Source organism: Mauremys mutica, chromosome 23, assembly GCF_020497125.1.
Source record: "Mauremys mutica isolate MM-2020 ecotype Southern chromosome 23, ASM2049712v1, whole genome shotgun sequence".
Taxonomy (NCBI): domain Eukaryota; kingdom Metazoa; phylum Chordata; order Testudines; family Geoemydidae; genus Mauremys; species Mauremys mutica.
In genome coordinates, this window is record NC_059094.1 from 17159125 (window position 1) to 17181254 (window position 22130).

The 22130-nt window shown below is 46.2% G+C and overlaps 1 long non-coding RNA gene across 1 annotated transcript in view; it reads left to right on the forward strand.

The window, feature by feature from the left end:
• LOC123355571 overlaps positions 1 to 22130 on the forward strand; it is a 129348-nt gene that overhangs the window by 64864 nt on the left and 42354 nt on the right. The window lies entirely within an intron of this gene.

Here is a 22130-nt window from a genome sequence, read left to right on the forward strand (position 1 = left end):
ATGAATTTTGGATAGTGTTTAAACTGCATGATTAACTGGGCAGCTAAGGAAATACACAGGTGTTGGAAACCTTGTAAATTTAAAGTGGTTAATAACATACAGCCGGCATCTAGGGCCCGGTGCGAGGTAATTTAGCACATTGTACACTTTGAAATACCAGGAAAGCAAAACAATAGCTTATGTCAGAGAAGGGGAAAAACCAGACATGTTTATAGAATGGGAAATGAGGTGCAGAGAAACCATGACTCATGTGAGCAAGGAAATTCTCTTTGCTTTGTGTGCATCACATGAATGCAATTGTTCTACACATAAGAGGAAGAAACAGAAGTCTTGATTCCATTAGTCTTTCCATTCAGCATCAACACAAATGTGTTGGGTAAAAAAAGAAGGGTCCCAAGAAGAGCTATTTGAAAAATGCTGTTTGTGGGAAGTTTAATTAAAAAAAAAAACTTTAAAAAAATCTCAATAATTTTCAAGTTTTTAATGAAAACCCCAAACTAATTTTTTTCTGATTTTGATTTCATTGAAAAACTGTAAAACTTAGACCAAATTAAAATGTTCATTGGGGCCAAAAAGCCATTTTTTTTCTTGGGAATCTTTTAGACAAAACAATTTCAACTGGCTTTATCCATAGTTTCTAGGCCAGATCCATCACTGTGTTACTGCAGTTATAAACCCGTCAAAGGCCATTGATTTTTCAAATAGTAGTGAAACTGGAGCAATGCAGTGGTGAATTAGGTCCTGTGTTTAAAAAAAGCCACCTGATAAAATTCATTGGGTCTATTTCACTGACATAAATTTGTACAAATGCCTGGAAATCAATGTAAAGTGGAAATCCATGGTGGAAAGATCAAATTTCATCCACTGATATTTTTTATCTTTTTATGATCAGCGATTTTTGTCTGATTCTTCTATCACTCCCACCAGTTTTACACTGGTGTAACTCTGATCTCTGTGTTGTTCCTGATTTATGCCAGCTTACATGCTGTATAGGGCTTCTGCTGGACCTCTGCACAGGCTTAAATTCACCCTTGATGAATAAATTCCTGTATTTGGGATTTTTACATTGTACAGCTCACTCGTGGAAGCTCCTCTTTGTGCTGACATTCACAGAGGAGTTGAGTCTATTATTCCACCAGCTAGAACCCGGCTTTTTAGCTCTAGCTGTAGCCTCTGATGACTTAAACTCTGGAGATCCCTGGTTCAATCACGGGCGTGTTGGCTAAGAAGGCAGCTGTCAGACTTGCAACAGTGCTTGCATTGTGCATTGCTTGTAACTTAATAAATTATTCCTTCCCACTGAGCCGGGGCTTCCGATACAATCTTATGCTTCCCCTGCTTTTTATGGTGTTTGTTTAAAACATCTTCGCTATGGTTTTGTCCTCATATTTCTTTCCTTTGTCCAAAGGAGCCCAACTTCTTTAAATGAAAGCGAATCTTTCTTTGGTTTGTTTTAAAGAAGGATGTCAAAAATAATTAGTTTCCTGGAGAATAAAGGCAACTGCTCGCTTCCTGAAAGTTCCAGCATGTTGCATGCTACACAAACTACCCACAAGAGACTTGGGCATGGACTTATGCTGTTGTATGTCACCAATTTAAACAGGGTTGGATGTCTAAATGGGGTAGGGATATTTTGTTTGTTTTTAGAAGCACAAAAGGTGGATGAATATTTTGCTCGTACTTTGGAGCACAACCTGGCATTTTGCTGCAGGAATACCTCCAGTATTTAAGGTTGCACTGTCTGTTTTACAAGATGGTTGATATGCATCTCTTTACCTCTGAGGTATCTGGATGGATTCTGATCTCCATTCTGCCAGTGTAAAGTCAGTGTTACTCAAACGCTGAAGAGGTTCCTTTCTTTCCATTTAAACACTTACCCTCCTGCAGTGCTAGAAACCCAAATCCAATAAAAGGATGGCAAGGCGATAATAGACGTGATCCAGAAGTGAAACTAAACAGTATTTGTTAATTGCGCTGTGTCCAATTAGAACTAAGTGCAAACAGTAGAACACACAGAACTAATGGTGAAATATATTATGCTTTCAGTTTAATGAACTTTCAGTTTTCAATGTACGATTTTTATTTTGGTGGCATCCCTTTAATGTTGTGTTGGTGAAAAGTTTTCTCTTTACCCATATTACCGCAGAAAATGAGAATCTTTTTTTTTAAGTTGTTGGCTAGACAAGTGTGGTTCCCCCCACTCCTCCCATGGAGCATGTAGCATAGACAGACAAATAACTGGGTAAAAAGGAGTGCTTTAATCCCTCATTCCCCCACTAGGACTCTAACACAAAGGGAAACTGACATATGATGCTTTTGAACGTTGATTCCATGGCGTGGGCTGGTGTTCATACATTTTAAAGTGACATTAAGGTCAGTGAACATTCATCCTGACACAAGGTGTCATCCTGACATGGCAATTACAGATTTGCTATCCAGGGGTGTTCTTTTTTCTCCAAAATTGTATGTCAACCCAGCTATATTCCCCTCCCCCCCACCCCGTGATTCAACCCACAGCAGCTCCTAAAAGGGTTTAAATCCTGCAAATGTTCAGTGGGAAAACCTATAATGAATAATCCACAAGGCTGCCCCATAAACAACAAGCTACTGTATTTCACAGGGAAGACCCCTCTTTCTAAATTACAGCCTGTGCGGAACATTTAGAAAACAGGGCTGAGGCTTATCAATAACCGATTTCTGCAGTGCTGTGATAACAGAGAGCTAATGCAAGGAAGAGACCTTCTTATTAATACTGATTCCAATACCTGAGAGCCAGATACTCAGCTGGCATAAATTGCCATTGCAGTCATCAACCAGGATATAAAAGATCCTAGAGTGGCAACTCCAACCGCAATGTAACAGGGGCTGGAATGTCTCTGTCAGAGGCAGAAGGATCTAGGGTTTGGGACACAGGAGGTCCTGCAACGAAACAATAAGAACAACCAATTTTTGGGAGAAAGCTTAGGCTGAGGGGCGGGCTAGATTTTGCTGATGAGTTACTATTAAAGGCAAAGGCCAGGAAGGGGGTAAAGCTGGGACTACACATAGTTAGCCAACTCCTAGCTGTATCTACAGTAATGAGCCAGATTCTCATTTGGTGTAAACCAGGAAATCAGTACATCTATGCTGGTTTATACCAGCTGAAGCTCTGTCCTCGTGTGTGTATACATAATCTGTCTGGACATGGGTATCAGCTCCACCCCCATCCAGATGCTTTTTTGTGTATGAAATGGACACCTGTCCTCCAGGTATTTCTTCACACAACAACCAGTCAACCTGTGGAACTCCTTGCCAGAGGATGTTGTGAAGGCCAGGACTATAACAGGGTTCAAAAAAGAACTAAAGTTCATGGAGGACAGGTCCTTCAATGGCTATTAGCCGGGATGGGCAGGGATGGTGTCCCTGGCCTCTGTTTGCCAGAAGCTGGGAATGGGCGACAGGGGATGGATCACTTCATGATTCCCTTTTCTGTTCATTCCCTCTGGGGGACCTGGCACTGGCCACTGTTGGAGGACAGAATACTGGGCTAGACGGACCTTTGGTCTGACCCAATATGGCCGTTCTTATGTAGGTATTGAACATGGCCACCATCCCCTTTCAGACAGGCAATTACTTTTAAAGTGCTGGTGCAATAAATTAGCCTCTCCTGCAGAGACATTCAGCATCTCTATTAGCTTGATAATTACTCACCAAAGTTCTTGTTTTCATTGCAGCAGAAACAGTTGTTAATCACATGCTGAGCCAGGATTGCACCTTATGCCAATCCCATATATTACTCTGAAAACTTGACACACCAGCCCCAAATGCAACTTCATGCATCTACCAGCAAGTTTTATTCTTCCCGGACATAGAGTGTAAGGAGATTTTTGGAGATGAGCATAACAATGGCATAACGCTCACTTATGTGGAGGGAGGACATCTGTTGGCGCAGAAGTAGTGGGTGTAATGCAGACCTTCTAAGAGAAACATCTGCAACCACTGAAGGTGTGAAGGGATTGGGGGAGAAGCAGTGAGGGATTAGCAGAGAGGAACCTGAGACTGTGGTGACTGTAGCAGTGCTCAGATGCCATGGAGATGGGTGTGGTATAAGAACAAGGCTAGTTGGCTAGACAGAATTAAAGAATAAAATGGAAGCCTGGAAGGATGCAGGGGAATTTATCGATATCTGTGATAGATGGGATAGGAAATACCAAGCACATTGATGCTAATGGAGAGGACCTGCCAAATTCACGGTCTATTTTGTAAATTTCACAGTCACGGCTTTTTAAAAATCTTGAATTTCCTGGTTTCAGATATTTAAATCTTAAATTTCATGGTGTTGTAGCTGTGGGGGGGTCCTGATCCAAACAGAGGGCCAGAGCGGGGCCCAAGTCTATTGTAGAATGGTGATGGTATTGCTACCCTTACTTCTGCACTGCCTTCAGAGCTGGGTGGCCAGAGCGTGGTGGCTTCTGGCCCAGAAGCCAGCTCTGAAGGCAGTGTTGATGCCACCAGCGGAGAAGTAAGGAGGGCAATACCATACCATGCCACCCTTACTTCTGCACTGCTGCTGGAGGCAGCGCTGCCTTCTGGCCTCGGTGCCTGACCCGAAACTGCCATTCTCTGGCTCCCAGCTCTGCGAGCAGTGGAGAAATAAGGGTGGCAATACTATTATCCCCCCCACACACACACACACACACACACGAGACAGATTTCACAGGGGAGACCAGGGTTCATAGTCCATGATGTGTTTTATCACGGCTGTGAATTTGGAAGGGCCCTACTAATGGGCCTACTCATCTGACTAAGGGACCGTTAGACTGAGGGTTTGCGGAAGCAGACTTATAACAAACACCTTTTGAATCAAACTTTAGTAGTTACAAAGGGAAAGTGTCGGTCTGTTTATCCATCCATCCTACTTCCAGGTGAGTGAAGGATGACAAACAGACAGCTATCTACTATATACCTTTATGAAAGCCTTTACTAAAGCATCTAGTACTGAAGACTAAAGGTGTGATCCTTCCTTTTACTTATATTTGAGGCCTTATTATATATATATTTCACAGATATAGATGGATAACTGAATTCTGTATAGCCATGAAACAAATTTAAAATATCTGCCTATTTGCCAGCAGAATGACTGCATTGCCTGAGCACATCACACAACCACTGAAAACACACATCCCCAAAATGGTTAATCATAAAACATCCAGTGTCTGAGTTGTTGCATTATCCCTTGATATTCTTTATTGCAAAGTATAACGTGGCAGAAGCTAGTCTGAAAGGGTTCATAAAGTTAGTGTGATAAATGAGAAGAGGAAATACGAAAGGAGTGCTGAAAAAAACCTTCACAAACCCCCAGGTAATAGGGAAAGATATTTCAATTTTTATCCACTTAATATTGGTGATGTGCCTTGTACACAGACCTTTGAGTGCTGAATCCTTAACAGCTTCTTCTGGCCAGAAGGAAAATACTAGCCAAGAAAGTGACAGCTGAAACAGGAATCTCATAAAAGAAACTAAAGGTTCAGGAAACAGAAATATAGAGCTAGATTCTCAGTTGGTGTACGATCAGTGGAACTGCACTGATTTATACCATCTGAAGATCCGGCCCATCATCTTTAAAGTTCAATTCACTCCGCTCTTTCCAACTAATCTAAAACCTATTGCCTTGGGATCGTCCTGTAGAATTTCTCAGCAAACCTGATACTATAATATGTTCTGGGGGCTGGGATGCAGTGTGACAGGTGATACCATCTCTTGTTTAGCATGCAGATTATATGGATTGCTTGGGGCAAGCAAAGAAGAACAAGCAATTTTAGTGAACGTTAAAAGCAGTTGGAAAAAATGCTGTGGAAAGAACATGGTTTTTCTTTCTCGTCCCTCTGGAAGCATGAACCCTGAGTAAATCAGATGCTTCTGTGACTACATGACATGTACAGTTAGGAGAACAATTGCATATCGTTCAGCAGCAGCTGATGCTATAGTTAGTTTTTTGTGTTCTTAGCCCTTTAAAAAAAGAACACACGTGACCAAAATCCTTTCTGTCCTGCAGTGAGAAGTCGATTGGATAACAGTAAGTTCCTATAAATTGGACAGTCCCCTTCCTGCAGGCAAAATTAAAGGGTCAGGTCAATAATCACTACAAAAATGGCCACTGACTTATTAGCAGAATCCCCTAGTCCTCTCATTCAGAAGAAATGAGGGAGAGCCACACCTTAGCAACAGTTAAATGGAGGGTCTTTGGAGGAGTAGCTCAGCATGGGCTATTGATTACTGACTGGTTTGCCCCAGATGGGGAAACCGTCACCCCCAAACAGGAGTGATCCGGGCTGCTGCTAATACTGCCCCTCTTGGTTTGTTTGTAATAGCAACCAGCATGAAGGTGAAGGCTCCACGTCTGTGTTTTTAGCTGTCCATCTCGACAAGGCAGCGGATGGTCAATGCAAATAACCATGTTGTCATTTTTCTCAGGCTCAGAAATGGAGCCATAAACAATTTTGGACTTGAATTCATTTGTCATGGCATAACCTTGTCATGGTGGGGAGCCTCTCCTGGAATCAACTTGATTGATATGGAGACAGTGTGGTCAACTGGATATAGGCACTGACCTGAGAGTCAACAGATCTGTTTTAATTCCTGGCTCGGCCACTGGCTCGCTAGGTGACTTGAGAAAAGATGGTCACTTCTCCTTGCCTCTGTTTCACTTCCCGCCCTTTGTCTGTTTGAAACGTAAGCTGTGCAGGACACGGGCTGTTCCTGAGGCCCCATCTACCCGGCAGCTGGGAGGGGTAATTCCCAGCTCCGGTAGATGTGCACCTGCTAACAGAGCTCAAGCAACTCCGCTAAAAACAGAAGTGGGGCCCTGATGTCTTGGCCTAGCCACCGAAGCACGACCCCACCCGCCCATGCTGCCACACCGCTGTTTTCAGTGCATTAGCTCAACCAGAACTAACGCAGCTACATCCATCTGGGCTGGGCCTCACACCTCCCCACTGCAGTGTAGACACGCCTGTACTTTGTGTATGTACGATGCCTTCCCCTCCGGGGCTTCTAGGTGCATCTGTAATCCGGGGCACAGGAATAATGATAAAAGAGGGATTTTGAAAATCTTTTGGTGCCTCCACCAAGTTTTGGTCTGGTTCAGAGTTGGGGGTGTGTGGGCAGTAGCTGTTCTTATTTCAGCTGAGCTAGTTTGCCACAGGTTGAGATACAGAACTCCATTCTTCCTGCCCCCTGACTCTATAGGTCAAATTTACTGCTTAGAATCTGGCCCAACATCTTTCATTTCCCTCTTGGTTTGAACCTTGCTTAGGGTGACCAGATGTCCCGATTTTATAAGGACAGTCCTGATATTTGGGGCTTTGTCTTATCTAGGCGCCTATTATTCCCCACCCCCATCTCAATTTTTCACATTTGCTAGCTCGTCACCCTAACTTTGCTCTAGCAGATATCTGTCCAAATGCCTCTCTTGCCAGTAGTGCTGTTGGCACCAGGGAGGTATTTCTCTTTCACTGAAACAATTCTGATACATTTTTGTACCTTCAAAGGTGGGGTTATAATGGTCAGGACTAATCTTGTGATAAGCACAGCTGGCACAGATGTGAACCTGGGCAATGCTGCACTCCCTCCATTCCCATTGGGAGCAAGGCCTCGGGAATCTGGATGCGGCGTAAGAGAGTAATTCCTGAACAGCAGAAACAAAGGGGGATTCAACAAACTCATTCCAACTCTTCCTCTCCCCAGCAGAGGTGGGATTGGCTCTAACACATGTTAGTCACGTTGCCGTGGCATCCAGCTGTGTGAGATGCTGTAGAAACACATCACGAGATACAGTCCCCATGCCAAAGCGTTTACAATCAACATACACCGATAAAGGGCGCAAGGGGAAACAGAAGCACACGGAGTGCAAATGGTTTGCCCAAGGTCACCCAGGAAGTGAGGGGGAGACCTGGGAATAGACTCCTGGGTTTTGCTGCCAATCTGATGCCATCACTGTAATTAAGCCTCCAAACTCCCTGTTTCTTGCAGATCTCCCACGGCCCCCCACTGACTTCAGTCAGCTTCCTGGCAGCAGGAGCTCCGAATAAGTGTGGCTCATCTGCTTTGCCCAGGCATGAATAACCACACAAGGGCCAAGGGCAACCGTGATCCAACTCTGTTTTGTCCGCCCAGGAGACATTTTCGTTTTGCTCTAGGAATATCAGGGTAAAGATTGCTGAAGCTGAATCAACTCTGAGAAGAACCAGAGAAGTTGCAGGGTCCAGTGCAACCCTGGTGTAACTCCACTGAAGTCAAAGGAGTTACCTCAGAGATGAATTTGACCAGGAGTAGGTCTCAGACTGAGACTGCTAGGTACAGGGTAAACGGGAAGGCTTGTGGCTAAGGCTCTGGGCAGGAGCTAGGAGACCTGGGCTCATCTCCACACTCTGTGCATATATCTTCACTGCATAGCTAACCTGGGTGAGCCGCACTTGGGTCTGAGTACCTGGATTAGCCTGGCCCAGATGTGAGCATCCCTGCAGCAGAACCCGATCCGCGTTAGTGTGTCTGCTCTGTTTCTGCACTTGTGTCTGGGGGTGTATCCCATGGTTCTTTGTGCCACCACACTTTGACTTTCCTAGTCAGTCGTATCAATTGTGGAAGAACGTGTCTGTCTTTCAGAGGAATTGTGGGAAGGCATTGGAAGGCTAATAGCATTCAAGTGATTTTTTGTTTTTGCCTGCACCCTCACTGCGAAGCGGGCAGTTTCCAGCCCTACTGAAAGCATAACGCTGACAGAGCAGGGGGTGGGCAGGATTAGGGTTGCCCACCCTCCAGGATTGTCCTGGAGTCTCCAGGAATTAAAGATTATGTCATGTGATAAAACCTCCAGGAATACGTCCAACCGAAATTGGCAACCCTAGTCAGGATTGCACCTGGGACCTCTGAAGTTTAGTGCAATCGAGCCTCTACTGCACGAGCTAAAAGCCACGTGGCCCTTAGCCACAGCTGGAGCAGACTCATCAATGTCCAGGTGCCACTAGATGGGGACAGAGCACCTCACCAAGCAGGCAGGGCTTGTAAAAACACAGCCTGGGCTCCAACCAACAGCCCTAGTCAAGTCACCTAGCCCAGGCTTTCTGCGCCTCCATATGCAGGTCAGGGGGGTTTCTGTGTGGATGATAGAGGATTTGGGTTCAAAACCTGGGTAAGAACATGGCTTGGCTGTTCAGTGATGACACACTCCATGGGTCTAAGTATCAGTAGCCCATCTGGAAAACGAGACTAATAATCATTCCTTTCTTCCACCCTTCCTTTGTCTGGTCTATTGAGTTTGTCAGCTGTGCAGGGCAAGGGAGGGTCTGACTCTCTCACTATCTGTATGTACAGCACCTAGCACAACGGGGCTCTGATCTGCCTTGAGACCCCTCGGCACAGTGGCAATCAAAGAATAACAAGGGGAGTGAGCAGGACACGCACCCTGCCGCAGGTGGACAGATGGATGGCAGAAGGTTTCTGTCTGAACTTTATTTCCTTGGGCGTTTGCTCAAAGAAAAAATGCAGACAGCAGGAAGAAAACAAACGCAACAACGAAGTGATTGCTGCAGGGGAAAGAAAACTGACTGATGCTGAATGATGCTGGCGCAAACCAAAATAATTTCCTTTCTCCGTGACTTAATTTTCTGCAGCCTGCGTCTTGCATAACAGAAATTGAAGTAAACCCCAGCTAGGGTGACCAGATGTCCCGATTTTATAGGGACAGTCCCGATATTTGAGGCTTTTTCTTATATAGCAGCCTATTCCCCCCCGCAACCCCTGTCCTGATTTTTCACACTTGCTATCTGATCACCCTAACCCCAGCTGATCAAGATCACCACATGGGGCTAAACTGACAGCGAGAGGACTTTTCAGACGGTCCCTGTTATGATACATAGTTCGGCTCAGCCAATGCATCCTGGTGCTGGGGATCAATAGGCTTTGAATGCTGTTTGGCAGCACTTATGGATAACTGTCTGGTTCTGGGCCTTTTGGCTCTGCAGCAAACAAATATGGATTTGCTCGCTGCGCTTGGGTTAGAAAAAATCTCTTTAAGGCAACTCTCCGAATAGGAGGGGATCGTTCTGAGAAATCCATCTCTTTGCTCCCAGGCCTGTCTACGGCACCTCTGAGTGAGTGGAGCTGCCTTCTACGCTCTGCTCATTAGCTCTCTCATTCACGCCTTCGTGTGCCTGGGAGGGCAGGTATTGCCAGATGGCCAGGACTGCAACTATATCCAATCGAAGTGTTTTGTGAGGGGGCTGCCTCCCCAGCTTCTCCCAGCAACTGCTTTGCCTTCAGAGACCACCCCAAAATTTCCTCGTGGCCAGACTGTGGCTGTCTGTCATGCTCCAGCACCAAGACCGGCTAAAACCCAATCCTCTTTAGCCCAAACCATCATTGTGAGCGTTCCTGCTGTTTGGCCTTCAGGTGTGCTGTGTGGGAATATGCCCCTCTCTCATGGCCTCTGAAAACCTGCAGCACTGTAGGTGAGATTGACATGGATTGGGGGGGGGAGGGGGCTACTGGGATGGACTGGGTCACAGAAACCCCCTTGGGACTGCCACCTGATGTGCTCAGGCTACCTCTGAGCCCGTTTTCCCTGGCAGCCTGGGACTTCAGTACCCTGCCTTGTTCTGCCAGACAGGCCAGCCTGCAGCAACACAGACCCAAGTCTGAATCATGCCCCCCCCCCCCGGAAAGCTGCAGACTTAACTGAAAATGGCTTAAAAAGTGTTCCTGTCTCTAGCACCCAGATACCCAGTTCCCAATGGGATGCAAACCCCACATAAATCTGTTTTACTCTGTATAAAGCTTATGCAGGGTAAACTCATAAATTGGGTATTCACTCATGAAAGCTTATGCTCCAATACGTCTGTTAGTCTATAAGGTGCCACAGGACTCTCTGTCGCTTTTTACAGATCCAGACTAACACGGCTACCCCTCTGATACTTAGCTCTTATATAGCATTCTTCATCAGCAGATCTCGAAGCACTTTACAGAGGAGAGCAACATCATTATCCCCATTTTACAGATGGGGAAACCGAGGCACAGAGCAGGGACATGACTTGCCCTCAAACACCCTGCAAGCCAGTGATAGAACCCAGGTCTCCTGAATGCTAGTCCCGTGCTCTATCCACTAAGCCATGCTTTATTTAGGTGACTGAAAGGGAGCTGAGATTTTTGGAAAAATTTGGGCCCCTTTATGGGTGCTGAGCCCTTCTGAAAACTCCAGCTAAGGGGTCATCACCTTAGCTAACTCAGCTTCTCACCATTAAGCTCAAAGTCGACTGGCTATCAAAGAGAATTCTTCCTCTGTTTGTTTGATATCTTTTCAGTTGTGGCTGATGCCAAGTGAGGCTATTAATGTTGGTAAAGCACATTGGGATCAGTGCATGAAAAATGTTGTATAAATATAAAGTATTGTTATGTTTATGAGATCTCTTGGCTTAAATTATAACCCTTTTTGGGGGGTAATTGAACATGAATAATAGCCTGGAGGGCTGTCAGGCAGAAATGGCACATTACAACCTTTTTATATATTATTTGCCACAAAAATTGCAATAAATAAAAAGGTGTTTAAAAACCCACCTTCCATTTAAAAGACGTACAGTCACATTTAATATCAAATGATCTCTGTTATGAATAATAGGAAAGGATAGCAGAGAACAATACGGTGTGGCTTCTTTTTACAGCTCCATTCCTGGTCCATCTCTCCCAAGGCAGGCTGCCAAGCAATTATGAAGCATTTTGAAATAATGACTAAATTTACTGATAATGCAGTGACTGAGTTAGGCAAATGTGGCAGACGTTATGGTCCAGATGCTGCAGTGGTGTAAATCAGCGTATCTTCACTGAAGTGAAAGGGGGCCAGGGACTGGAATAACAGGGGGGAGGGTCTGGACTAAGGTATGTTAGCAGAGTGGCCTGGGGGGGGCGCCAAGACTGGGGCAGGGCCTGCAGATGAGAATGAAGAGGCACTGGCAAAGCTTTGGGGTGGGGTGGGGGACTGGAATAGCGAGTCTGCACTGAAGTGCGTAGGTAGAGCCGCTCGAGAGAAGCTAGCTTTGCATTCTCCCAGTTAGTGTTTGATCGTATGGTGCAATCCTGCAAGGTGCTGAGCTCTCACTGAAGTCAGTGGGGACAGAGGGCACCAGCAGCATCAGCCCTTTGCCTTCATGCGCACTAGCGTCCCTGTTTAAATAACATTCAAACCAGTCTTTTGAAATGAATGCCTTCCAGTGAAAGTCTGGCTGTTAATTGTAATTTATACTGGAAACGTTTAACAAAATCTTTGCTTTCCCGGAGTGCAATCCGTCATATTTTGAAATATACAAATAAAATAGCTTGGGGAAAATCAGAGTTAAAAAAACACAAACCAAAACAATGACTAATGGTGCTTTACTCAGTCTTTGGATACTAGCATGATTATTCCTCCTCCTAATGATCTAAAGATGTTTTCTCTTCGCTTAAAAGATCCCTAATGAGGTTTTTTTCCCAGGAACAGGGGGAACTTTGCAATGTGACAGAGATACTGATTTGTCTCTCCCTTGTATTTGTTGTATGTTGTGTATCATGACGCGTGAACTTCAGTGACTTGGCTAAAATGGAACCAAGGGTCTAAACCACCCTTGGTTTTAGGTTTCCAAAACCCAGATCCACTCTGCTCCTCTTGGGTCAGATGCCCAGCTGCTGTCAATCAGTGTAGCTCCATGGACGTCAATGGGCCAGATCCTGGGCAGGTGTCAATCAATGTAGATCCATTCGAGTCAATGGAGTTATGCTGATTTCATTTACTTTAATGGGATTTGAGCCCTGAATTCCAGCCTTGGTTTTGCCCGTCGCTTTCCTGTGTCCTTTTTTTTTAAAGTCAATGTTGTTTCCTTTGTCACCTTATTGGCAGCACCTATTTTCATGTATCTTAGATGCACAAGTGACTTCCCAACTCACTCCTGGGCTCTCCTAAAGTAAGCCTGCATTTCAAACAATGCTCTGCTTCCACGGAGGCTGGGTTTTAAATTGTAGAATAAAACTTAGTGCGTCTCCTTGGGTCTCAGGTGTCTGATATCAACCTCTCTTGCTGATGCATCACAGCGACATTCCAGTAGGGCAATGGGCCCCTAATGATGTATTATTATAATTTCATATATCTTTATTATTAATAAAGGAGAGAGCTGATTAGTTGGGTTGGGGAATTGGCAAGTGGTGGAGGGTATCAGGCATTGTGATTGCGAGACTGGGCAGATGGGAATAAGGGGGTTGGGGAACAGAACTAAGGGCAACAGAGTTTGATCTTAAAAGGCAAGTCCAGTTGATTTACACACACTGAGTGAAATGCACATGGGTGCAGGCAGCCTGTAGAAGGATTTAAATGGTGCACTCACCTGGTGTGGACAGGACTCAATTTCACCTATAGCTAGTAAAATGCATGCAGCTTGTCTCACCTTCTAAAAGGCACCACACTTGGTTTCCAGTGAATTGGTCGGGCAGTGAAACTAGTTTCTAAGCTCTCACCTGGGCCCCAGTTCAGAAAAGCTGGTGGATTTTCAAAAGGGCCTAAGTGACTTAAAAGCACAACTCCCACTGGCTTGTGTTCCTAAGGCATACGGGCACCTTTGAAAATCCCACGTAGTATCTCTGTTCAGGAAGGTCACTTAAGGATGTGCTTAATGTTAAGAAAGTGCTTACGTGCCTTCCTGAATCAGGATCCTAGACCAGGAGCTGTATGGGGCAGGGACAGTCCTCTTTGCTACTTATCCATAGAGTGTCTCGCACAATGGAGCCCCTAGTCCTGACTGAGGTTCCTACATGCTACCGTAGTCGAAATAATCCTCACTAGATTCCAGCGTGGAAGGACTGGGCTAGGCCGGGGATGCAGGCCTGCTTTGGGGCTGATAACTCTCCATTGGCTCAGCCGGGAGACGGCATTGTGGGGTAGCAATGATCTGGTCCCTTGCAGATGGATTTCTTTTAAGGAATGTACTGCTGCTTTCCAGTTGGTCGGTGGGTGCTCTTGGAGGACCAGAGTCGGCTGAATTATGAGGTTCTTTTCCTCTCTCCTCTTCCTTTTGTTTTTGTGTGGTTCTGATTCTGTGTGATTTTCCCAAAGCCGTGTCTTTTATTTATTTTTCTCTCTGTTATTACTTTTCCCGTCTCTCTGTGTGAGTCACGCTGTCAGCCTGATTCCTCGTGAATGGGGAAGGGGCTGGACAGCCCAATTAAGCAAGACATTCTTAGGCTTTGCTGCAATGACTGGGAGAAACGCAATCAGATATTAAGCAGCGCAGAGGCTGAGGAGGCGCCTGATGCATGAGAGCGGATGACATTTATTTCATTGCTTCTCCTTTTAGCCCACGCTGGCCTAGCAGTTCACAGCATGCACTGGAATACACCTGAGGACTCATCCATCCCGGATGAGTTTGCCCGGAGGTGGCCACGTCAGAACTGTGCTAGTGCATGTGCCTAGTGTAGGTGCTGTGGAATAAGCAGCATCAGTGCAACATACTTTTGACAGGTAGGGAGCCTGCCATAGCCCTGCTGTGCTGCCGGACTTTTAGAGGTCTAAAATCTCCCGGATTACTTCGGTAGCCTCCGGGAGATGGAGCCCGATTCCGGGAGACTTCTGGCCAAACCGGGAGGGTTGGCAACACTGCCGGTGCACCTTTGTGTGCAGACCTAGGCTAGCAGTCTCTCTAAAGCCTGAACAGCTTCGTACCTCCTATCAGCTTTGCCAGGATTGTCTTTTGCAGGATTGTGACCTGTTTACTAGGAAGGTAGGAGACCTTTTGCACAATCCTGGCAAAGCTGATAGAAGACCACATGACGAGTGAGCTGTGCACGGGCAAACACAGCATAATCCACCCAGGAGACATGGCAGGCAGATGCTGGCTAAGCCTGTTCTGAAGAGGCCTGAGAAATAATACCCCATAATATCTGCGCAGCAGAAAGTGGCATTTGCCCATGCAAAGCAGGCCATTGTCTACACAGAAGATGCAAAATTGTGAGATTGCTCTTTAAATTGGTGAATCCTTGATTTCAGAGGCCCTTTGAAAATCTGACCCCTAATTTCTGTCCTGACTGGCTTGTTACATCTCTACTGGAAAACCGTGCGTTGGTGGTATATACTATCCATCCCAGGCCACTACACTGGAGAATTAAATAGGCTTGTGTCTCCACCTTTGGATGCAAATTAATTATTTGGCAAGGATTTCACAGCCAGGCTCCTTGAAAACAGTAAATCTGAAAGAAAATCCGGGTTTAAATCATTAAAAGCATTAAAAACGACCTTTACCTGCTGCAAACATAATCCATTAATAATGTGTCTTGTACTGGAGAGATAATGGGGCTCTTTCACCAGGGGATTAAGGGATTGTGGGAACTCAGAGCTGCCGATTCACTGAGAAAACGTTTTTTATCGCAGGTGGGACCATTTTAAAAAAACCCAAAAAACCTAAAACACACAGGACAGATTTAACGATGTTCTTGTTTTATTTACATTCCCAGAACAAAGGTTTTATGGAAAAGGCAGGAAAGAAAGTTTAACTCTTTGCCTCGAGCCTCTGAGGCCACCGAATGTGCAATAAAACCTTCGATGCTCTACAGGGACTTGTTTAAGGGCCTGATGTGCAGTCACTTTATTGCAGAGAGAATTTCATAAAAGCTGCACTGCCTATGCATATTGGTTTGTTATTATAGGGTTGCTCATGAGCTCTTAGATAGCTATCTATCTTAGCTCCCTCCCTCCCTTTCTAGTTGGGCTGGTTGAAAAATTTTGAACAAAACATTTTCAGATCAGAAAATGGGATTTTGTTGAGAAATATTTCACACAAAAAGCTGAAAAGGCAAAACCTAAATGACGTGTTTTGTTTAGGGTTGGGCCAACATTAATCTCTGCATCTACCTATGCCATCATGGCACCTCATGGGAGTTGTAGTTCTGGGTCCGTCATACCCCCGTTATAAGACTTGAGTCCCGCTCTGCAACCTGAGCTACCCATCCCATGATGTGTGATTGCTTCTTCTCGTGCCTGAGCTGCCAAGGTTCGTGGTGTGACTCTTGTGATGCACTACAGTGATTCCACCATGGGGAGAGGCTGCAGTGCATCTTGGGAGATGTAGTTTGGCTGTGGAACAAGGCCTAGAGGGAAGAATGGGGGCACGAGGGAACCTTAACAACAACTCCCAGGAGGCATCTCGGGTGGGTGTAGAGATTAATGTCTACCCAACCCAAGATGAAACATTTTGTCATTTCCAAAGTGAAATATTTCTGAATTTTTTGTGCCATTAAAAGTTTTGATATTTTGACTTTGGGAACAAAGACAAATGTTGAAATAGAATCATGGAATATTAGCGTTGGAAGAGACCTCAGGAGTTCATCAAGTCCAATCCCCTGCTCAAATATTAGAGTTTATCCCATGCGATGGAAATTTTGTTTTTTGATCAGCTGTACTCTCTAGGTTCCTGTCCCATGCTATTAGCCATAGCATCGGAATGCATAAACGTACTATTTTGTTAATGCTAGATTGTTCATGAAGGCTGGATTGTGAACACTGTGAGGTCTGGAAGATGCATCTGTTAGTATAAGATTCCTGATTAAATCTTGTCTGCACACATTGGCTTGATATTGTACAGTAGGAGTATTACTATTATTTGTGTTGCGGGAGTGCCTAGAGGCCTGACTCCTGGATCCAGGGCCCCATTGTGCTAGGTGGATATAGGGAAATGCTTTAGTATTAAACTGTTGGCTGATTTGTTTGCTCGCTTGCCTGCTTTTTAAAGAAAAAAGGCACTGAAATGCTTCTAAAAAATATTTTAGGATGAAATTTACCGCACAAAGCCTTCACCAAAGTATGTCCTGCTTATGCCCAGCTTTATAAACTCTGTGTTATCTGTCTGTTTACACTGGCATCCATGGAGTTATTCTGGATTTACGTCAGAGTAGAAAAGAGAAAAATTTGGTTCAAGGTGCCAGATCCTCAACTGGCTTTAATCAGAGTGGCTCCCTTGAAGTCAATGTCACTATGTTGACTTCCAGCAGCTGAGAATCTGAGCCAGTGCTCCTATAAGGCATTGTGGACTGCAGTGTAGAGAGAATTCTACACTGGGCTGTACAACCACAGCACCGCTATCCCTGTGGGTACATTTCTGGTGTAATCCTGTGAGTGCTCTGTGGTCGTTTAATGGCACAGTCAGGGCAGATTTCCCAGCTTTATGTGAATAAGGAAAGGGGCTTAGCTAGCCAGCCTCATCCATCTTGGCTGACTCGAGCGGCTTGCACAAATAGAAGTTAAATGTTGACAATGTACCGAGCAAGGTGGACAAAATGTGTTGTGACACTATTCTTACAGCTGAGGAGGCTTCATGGAGGCTGAAGCGTGTCAGGTTGATTTATCACGCGGCTTCAGGAGAAAATAAACAATTCTGGTGGCAGGCCAGAGCTTTGCTCACTGAAGAGCCATTGGATTTTCCAGGACAGTAAAGGGCCCTGGAGATGACCCCCGATGGCAGCGGGGGCAGGGAAGCTACAGCTGGAAAGAGAACTGCCATGTGAAATGGCAGCGAACGCTGCCACACAGGGAGACCCTGTCCCTGCTAGGAAGTCGAAGGAGTCCTCCTGACTTACAGGCCCTTTACATTTTGACCCCTTTAATTAATCCCCATTTATTTTATTACTAATAACAGCTGAGATCAGAGCACAAGAGGCTGTGCTTCCCCCAGCAAGCTAACAATCGTACGGGACAAGGTGGCAGTGAGGAGGGATTATTCACCTGGCTTGTCTCATCAGCAGTTCTCAGTGCACTTCACAGCATCATTATCCCTGTTTTACAGAGAGGGGAAGTGACTTGCAGGCTGGTGGCAGAGCTGCGCCTAGAACCCAACTCTCCGGAGTCCCGCTCTAGTGCTCCACCCAGAAGGCCAGTCTGCCTCCCATTTGCCTGCTGGGGAGAGAGGCACAGGGAGATTAAGTGATTTACCAAGGTCACACAGGGAGTCTGTAGCACAGAGAGGAATTGCACCCATCTTTGCCTGCTGCCCAGCCCAATGTTTTAAGCACAAGACCCTCCTTCCTCTGTAAGCAGCACTCGTCCTGATCTTCCTTTCACGGCAGTCAGTGGAAGGTTAGTTGTTCACTCTAACGGGGTCAGGATTGGGTCCCATATGTGGATGGGATGGGGGAATTCACTTTACGAAATGTAGAACTTACCTAGAATCACAGGGTCTGATTCTCCTCTCTTACAACAGTTGTACACCAGAGTCACTCCATTAACTTAAGAGTTCCTCCTGATTTTCATGCTAGCGGTAGCAAAAAGAGAACTGCGCCCCAGAATCACTTGCATTCCTAACTCCTTTTCATACTCTTCCTGATTTGGAGGGCTAATGTGGGCCTTCAATAGCACCTAGGCAATTTGCACAGGGGCGGATTTCACCCTTGGACAATATTCACCTAGATGCGTAGATGTTAAAGCCAGAAGGGACCATTAGATCACCTTGTCGGACCTCCGGCAAAGCACAGGCCGGAGCATTACTGCTCGTTACTTACTTAGCAGGACCACAAGGCCTGTGTCCAGACCATTCCCCCCAGGTGTGTGGTTATCTCGTATCACAAGGGAGTTTTTGCCCAGTCCATTAAATAGGTAACATACATGGTTTGGTCCAGCTAGTCCAGCAATGGATAGGCAGCTGCTGTGCCATGACAACTGCTTACCACACTGATCGCTCTTTACCTTGTGCTCTGTGACTTGTTATATCCACCTTATATCTTGCCTTATATTTTATTTAATCTTTATATTTCGGTGGTGGCGAAAGGGCACAACGGGGTTGTATCCTAACTGACAGCCCTGGACCACTTTGATGGTAAATTCCTCAGGGCGGGGACTGCCTTTTCATGACATATTTACACAGCTCCGAGCACAGTGGGTCTGGGGGTCTCTAGGCACTATGGCAATACAGATAATCAAGGAGAGTAACAATAGTCCAGCAGGTCTCAAACTGTGAGTCGCGACCCCATTTTGGGGGGTTGCCAGGGCTGGCTTAGAGTTGCTGGGGCCCTGAGCCAAAGCCGAAGCCTGAGGGCTTCAACCCTGGGCAGCAGGGTAGGTTACAGGCCCCCTGCCTGGAGCTGAAGCCCTCGGGCTCTGGCTTTGCCCCCGCCTGGGGCAGTGAGGCTCAGGCTTCGGTCCCCCCCTTCTGGGGTCGTGCAGTAATTTTTGTTGTCAGAAGGGAGCTGGACAATAGCCTGTCCAGCTCTCCTTAGCGGCCTCCCCAGGAAACCACCCCGATTCATTAGACTTTTGAGATGTGACCTCTCTGGATTTATTTTTCCATATCCAGCACGTAGTGACAAACAGGACCCCAGAGGGGAGCTGGAGGAGGCAGCCAGCGCTGCAGCAAAACCTTTCGGTGGCAGAGCTGCATGCCGTCAGTTAAAATCTCAAGCATGGCTGTATAATGACGCTTGCCACTTCTCTTGCTATTCCCTTGGATTAATGATGTACGGGTGTGGCCAGGCTGATTCGTCCTAATGCTAGGCAAACTGTTTCAGGAGAAGATGACAAGGAGAGGCAGGAAAGGCACTTACCCCGTGCGTGTGTGGGTGTGGGGGGGGGTGCATGCACATGCATGCTGTGTGGGACAACAGGTCACTTGGCTTAGACGCCTGCTGAATATGGAACGGAGGCTCTAACAGAGATTGAATCAAAGGAGATTGTGTGGTTGGAGGCCTCAGAGACATTTAAGAGAAAGGGCGAAGGCTACAATTTCTCCCCCCCTCCACGCCCCATAATATAATTTGAATAACACGTCAGAGTGGACTGCAGCATGGATTCTGGGTGTCATTTTGGCCGTGCTACGGGAGGCAGTGTGATCTAGCAGTCAGGGATCTGGACTAGGAGACAGGACCTCTGGGTTCTATTCCAGACCTTGAGCGAATCACTTCCTCTCCCTGCCTCTGTCCGTCTTGTCAATTGAGACTGCAAACTCTTCAGAACAGGAGACAGACTCCTACTGCGTGTTTGTGCAGCGCCTAGATCAACGTAGCCCTGATCTTGGTTGGCATCTCCAGGCACGACTGTGATGGTTTAGATACCCAAGGTCTCAAGCTGTGCACTGAGATTTAGTGTCTGCTTTGACCAGAATCTTTAGGCATCGGATGGACTGACAGCAATGAGAGAAGTAAGATGCCAGCCCTTTACCCTCTCTTAACAAGGAACACCATGACCTTCCGCTAATTGGTGATGCACATGGGTTACAGTGTTGTCTTCAGTTCAGAGCATGCTTTCAAGCTTTTCTCTCTCAATATGTTATTCTGTAATGGTAGGGGAGGTTGCAGGCAAGCCAGGGATCAGCCCTGGGGATCAAAAATTTAATTCTGCATTGGAGATGACTTTTTTCCTAATTAAGGATGATACACCTGGGATGTGTTGCTTACAGTAATTGGACAGCAAAGCAGGCTGCTCGTCCAGCCTTTTAACAGCACATGCATTCCAATGGGCCAGGGCCGTGGAGATTAGTTATCCAACAACACTGTGCAAGACCATGCAACAGAGGCTGGGTGATGATTCCAGTTCCATACCCAATAATAATATTTAGCTTGTATAGAGAGTTTTCCATCTGTAGTTCTCAAAGCATGTCACAAGGGAGGGGTGGTATCATTAGCCCCACTTTACAGATGGGGGTACTGAGGTTCAATGGGGTGAAGTGACTGGTTTGAGGTTGCTAGTGGTCAGGACAAGAATTGGTCTCACAGTTTGTCAATAGGAATCAGTCTTGACAGGGTCAGGTTAAGGAAATGTGGGGGCCTGTGCATACCATGCCCTGGGCCCAGCGCCTTTCTTGGGATCCTGGGAGTTATCTACACAAGAGCTGTCTGGTGAGGGGCCCCCCATCAGTAATAATGCCTCGCTCTTATCAGCCATCAATCACAAAGTGTTTTGCAAAGGAGGATCAGTATCATTATCCTCAGAGGAAACTGAGGCACCGAGAAGGGAAGTGACATACCCAAGGTCACCCAGCAGGCCAATGGCAGAGCTGGCACCAGAACCCGGTCTCCTGCATCCCAGGCCAGTGCTCTGCCCATCAGGCCACACTAACCACTCATTAGTACACTTGTTAAAATTAATGATTTGTTGTTCCCAAACGGAGAGAAAAAGTTCCAGCCATCCAATCAGGGAGCAGGAGCAACACCAGGTGATTGCCGTGACCAATGGCACATGACAAATGATGAACAGTTATGGTCAAGCCCAGGGGCTGGAATTCTTCAGATAGGCAATTAATTCAGTACTAAATAATTTATGTCGAGAGGCCGTACCGCAGCCTCTGCACCATCATTCTGGGCTGTATTAGCGGGAATGTAGTAAGCAAGACACGAGCAGTAATTCTTCTGCTCTACTCCGCACTGACAAGACTTTAACTACAGTATTGTGTCCAGTTCAAGGCGCCACATTTCAGGAAAGATGTGGACAAACTGGAGAAAGGCCAGAGAAGAGCAACACAAATGATTAAAGGTCTAGAAAACATGACCTGTGAGGGAAGATGGAAAAAATTGGGTGTGGTTAGTCTGCAGAACAGAAGATATGATAAGGGATGCGGGGGCATGATAACAGTTTTCAAGTACATAAAAGATCATTACAAGGAGGATGGAGAAAAAATTTTCTTATTAACCTTTGAGGATAGAACAAGAAGCAATGGGCTTAAATTGCAGCAAGGGCAGTTTAGGCTGGACATTAGGAAAAACTTCCTGTCAGGGTGGTGAAGCACTGGAATAAATTGCCCAGGGAGGTTGTGGAATCTCCATCATTGGAGATTTTTCAGAGCAGGTTGGACAAACACCTCTCAGGGATGCTGTAGATAATACTGAGTCCTGCCACGAGTGCAGGGGACTGGACTAGTTACCTCTTGAGATCCCTACACTTCTATGTGACTCTCACGTAACTGGTAAATTGCTCTTTGCAAGGGGGTGAATTGTACTCACAAGCATGGGAGGCAGATGAATCTCGGGCTCGGGGAGGCTAGCCCTGGCCCGCCCCGCTCCTCCTGCCTCAGGCCCCGCCCCTCCTGCTGAAGCCCAGAGCCCTCCCCCCGCCCCGTGTGGCCACCAGCCCCTGACCACACAAGCAGCCCCCCTCCCCCAGCCCG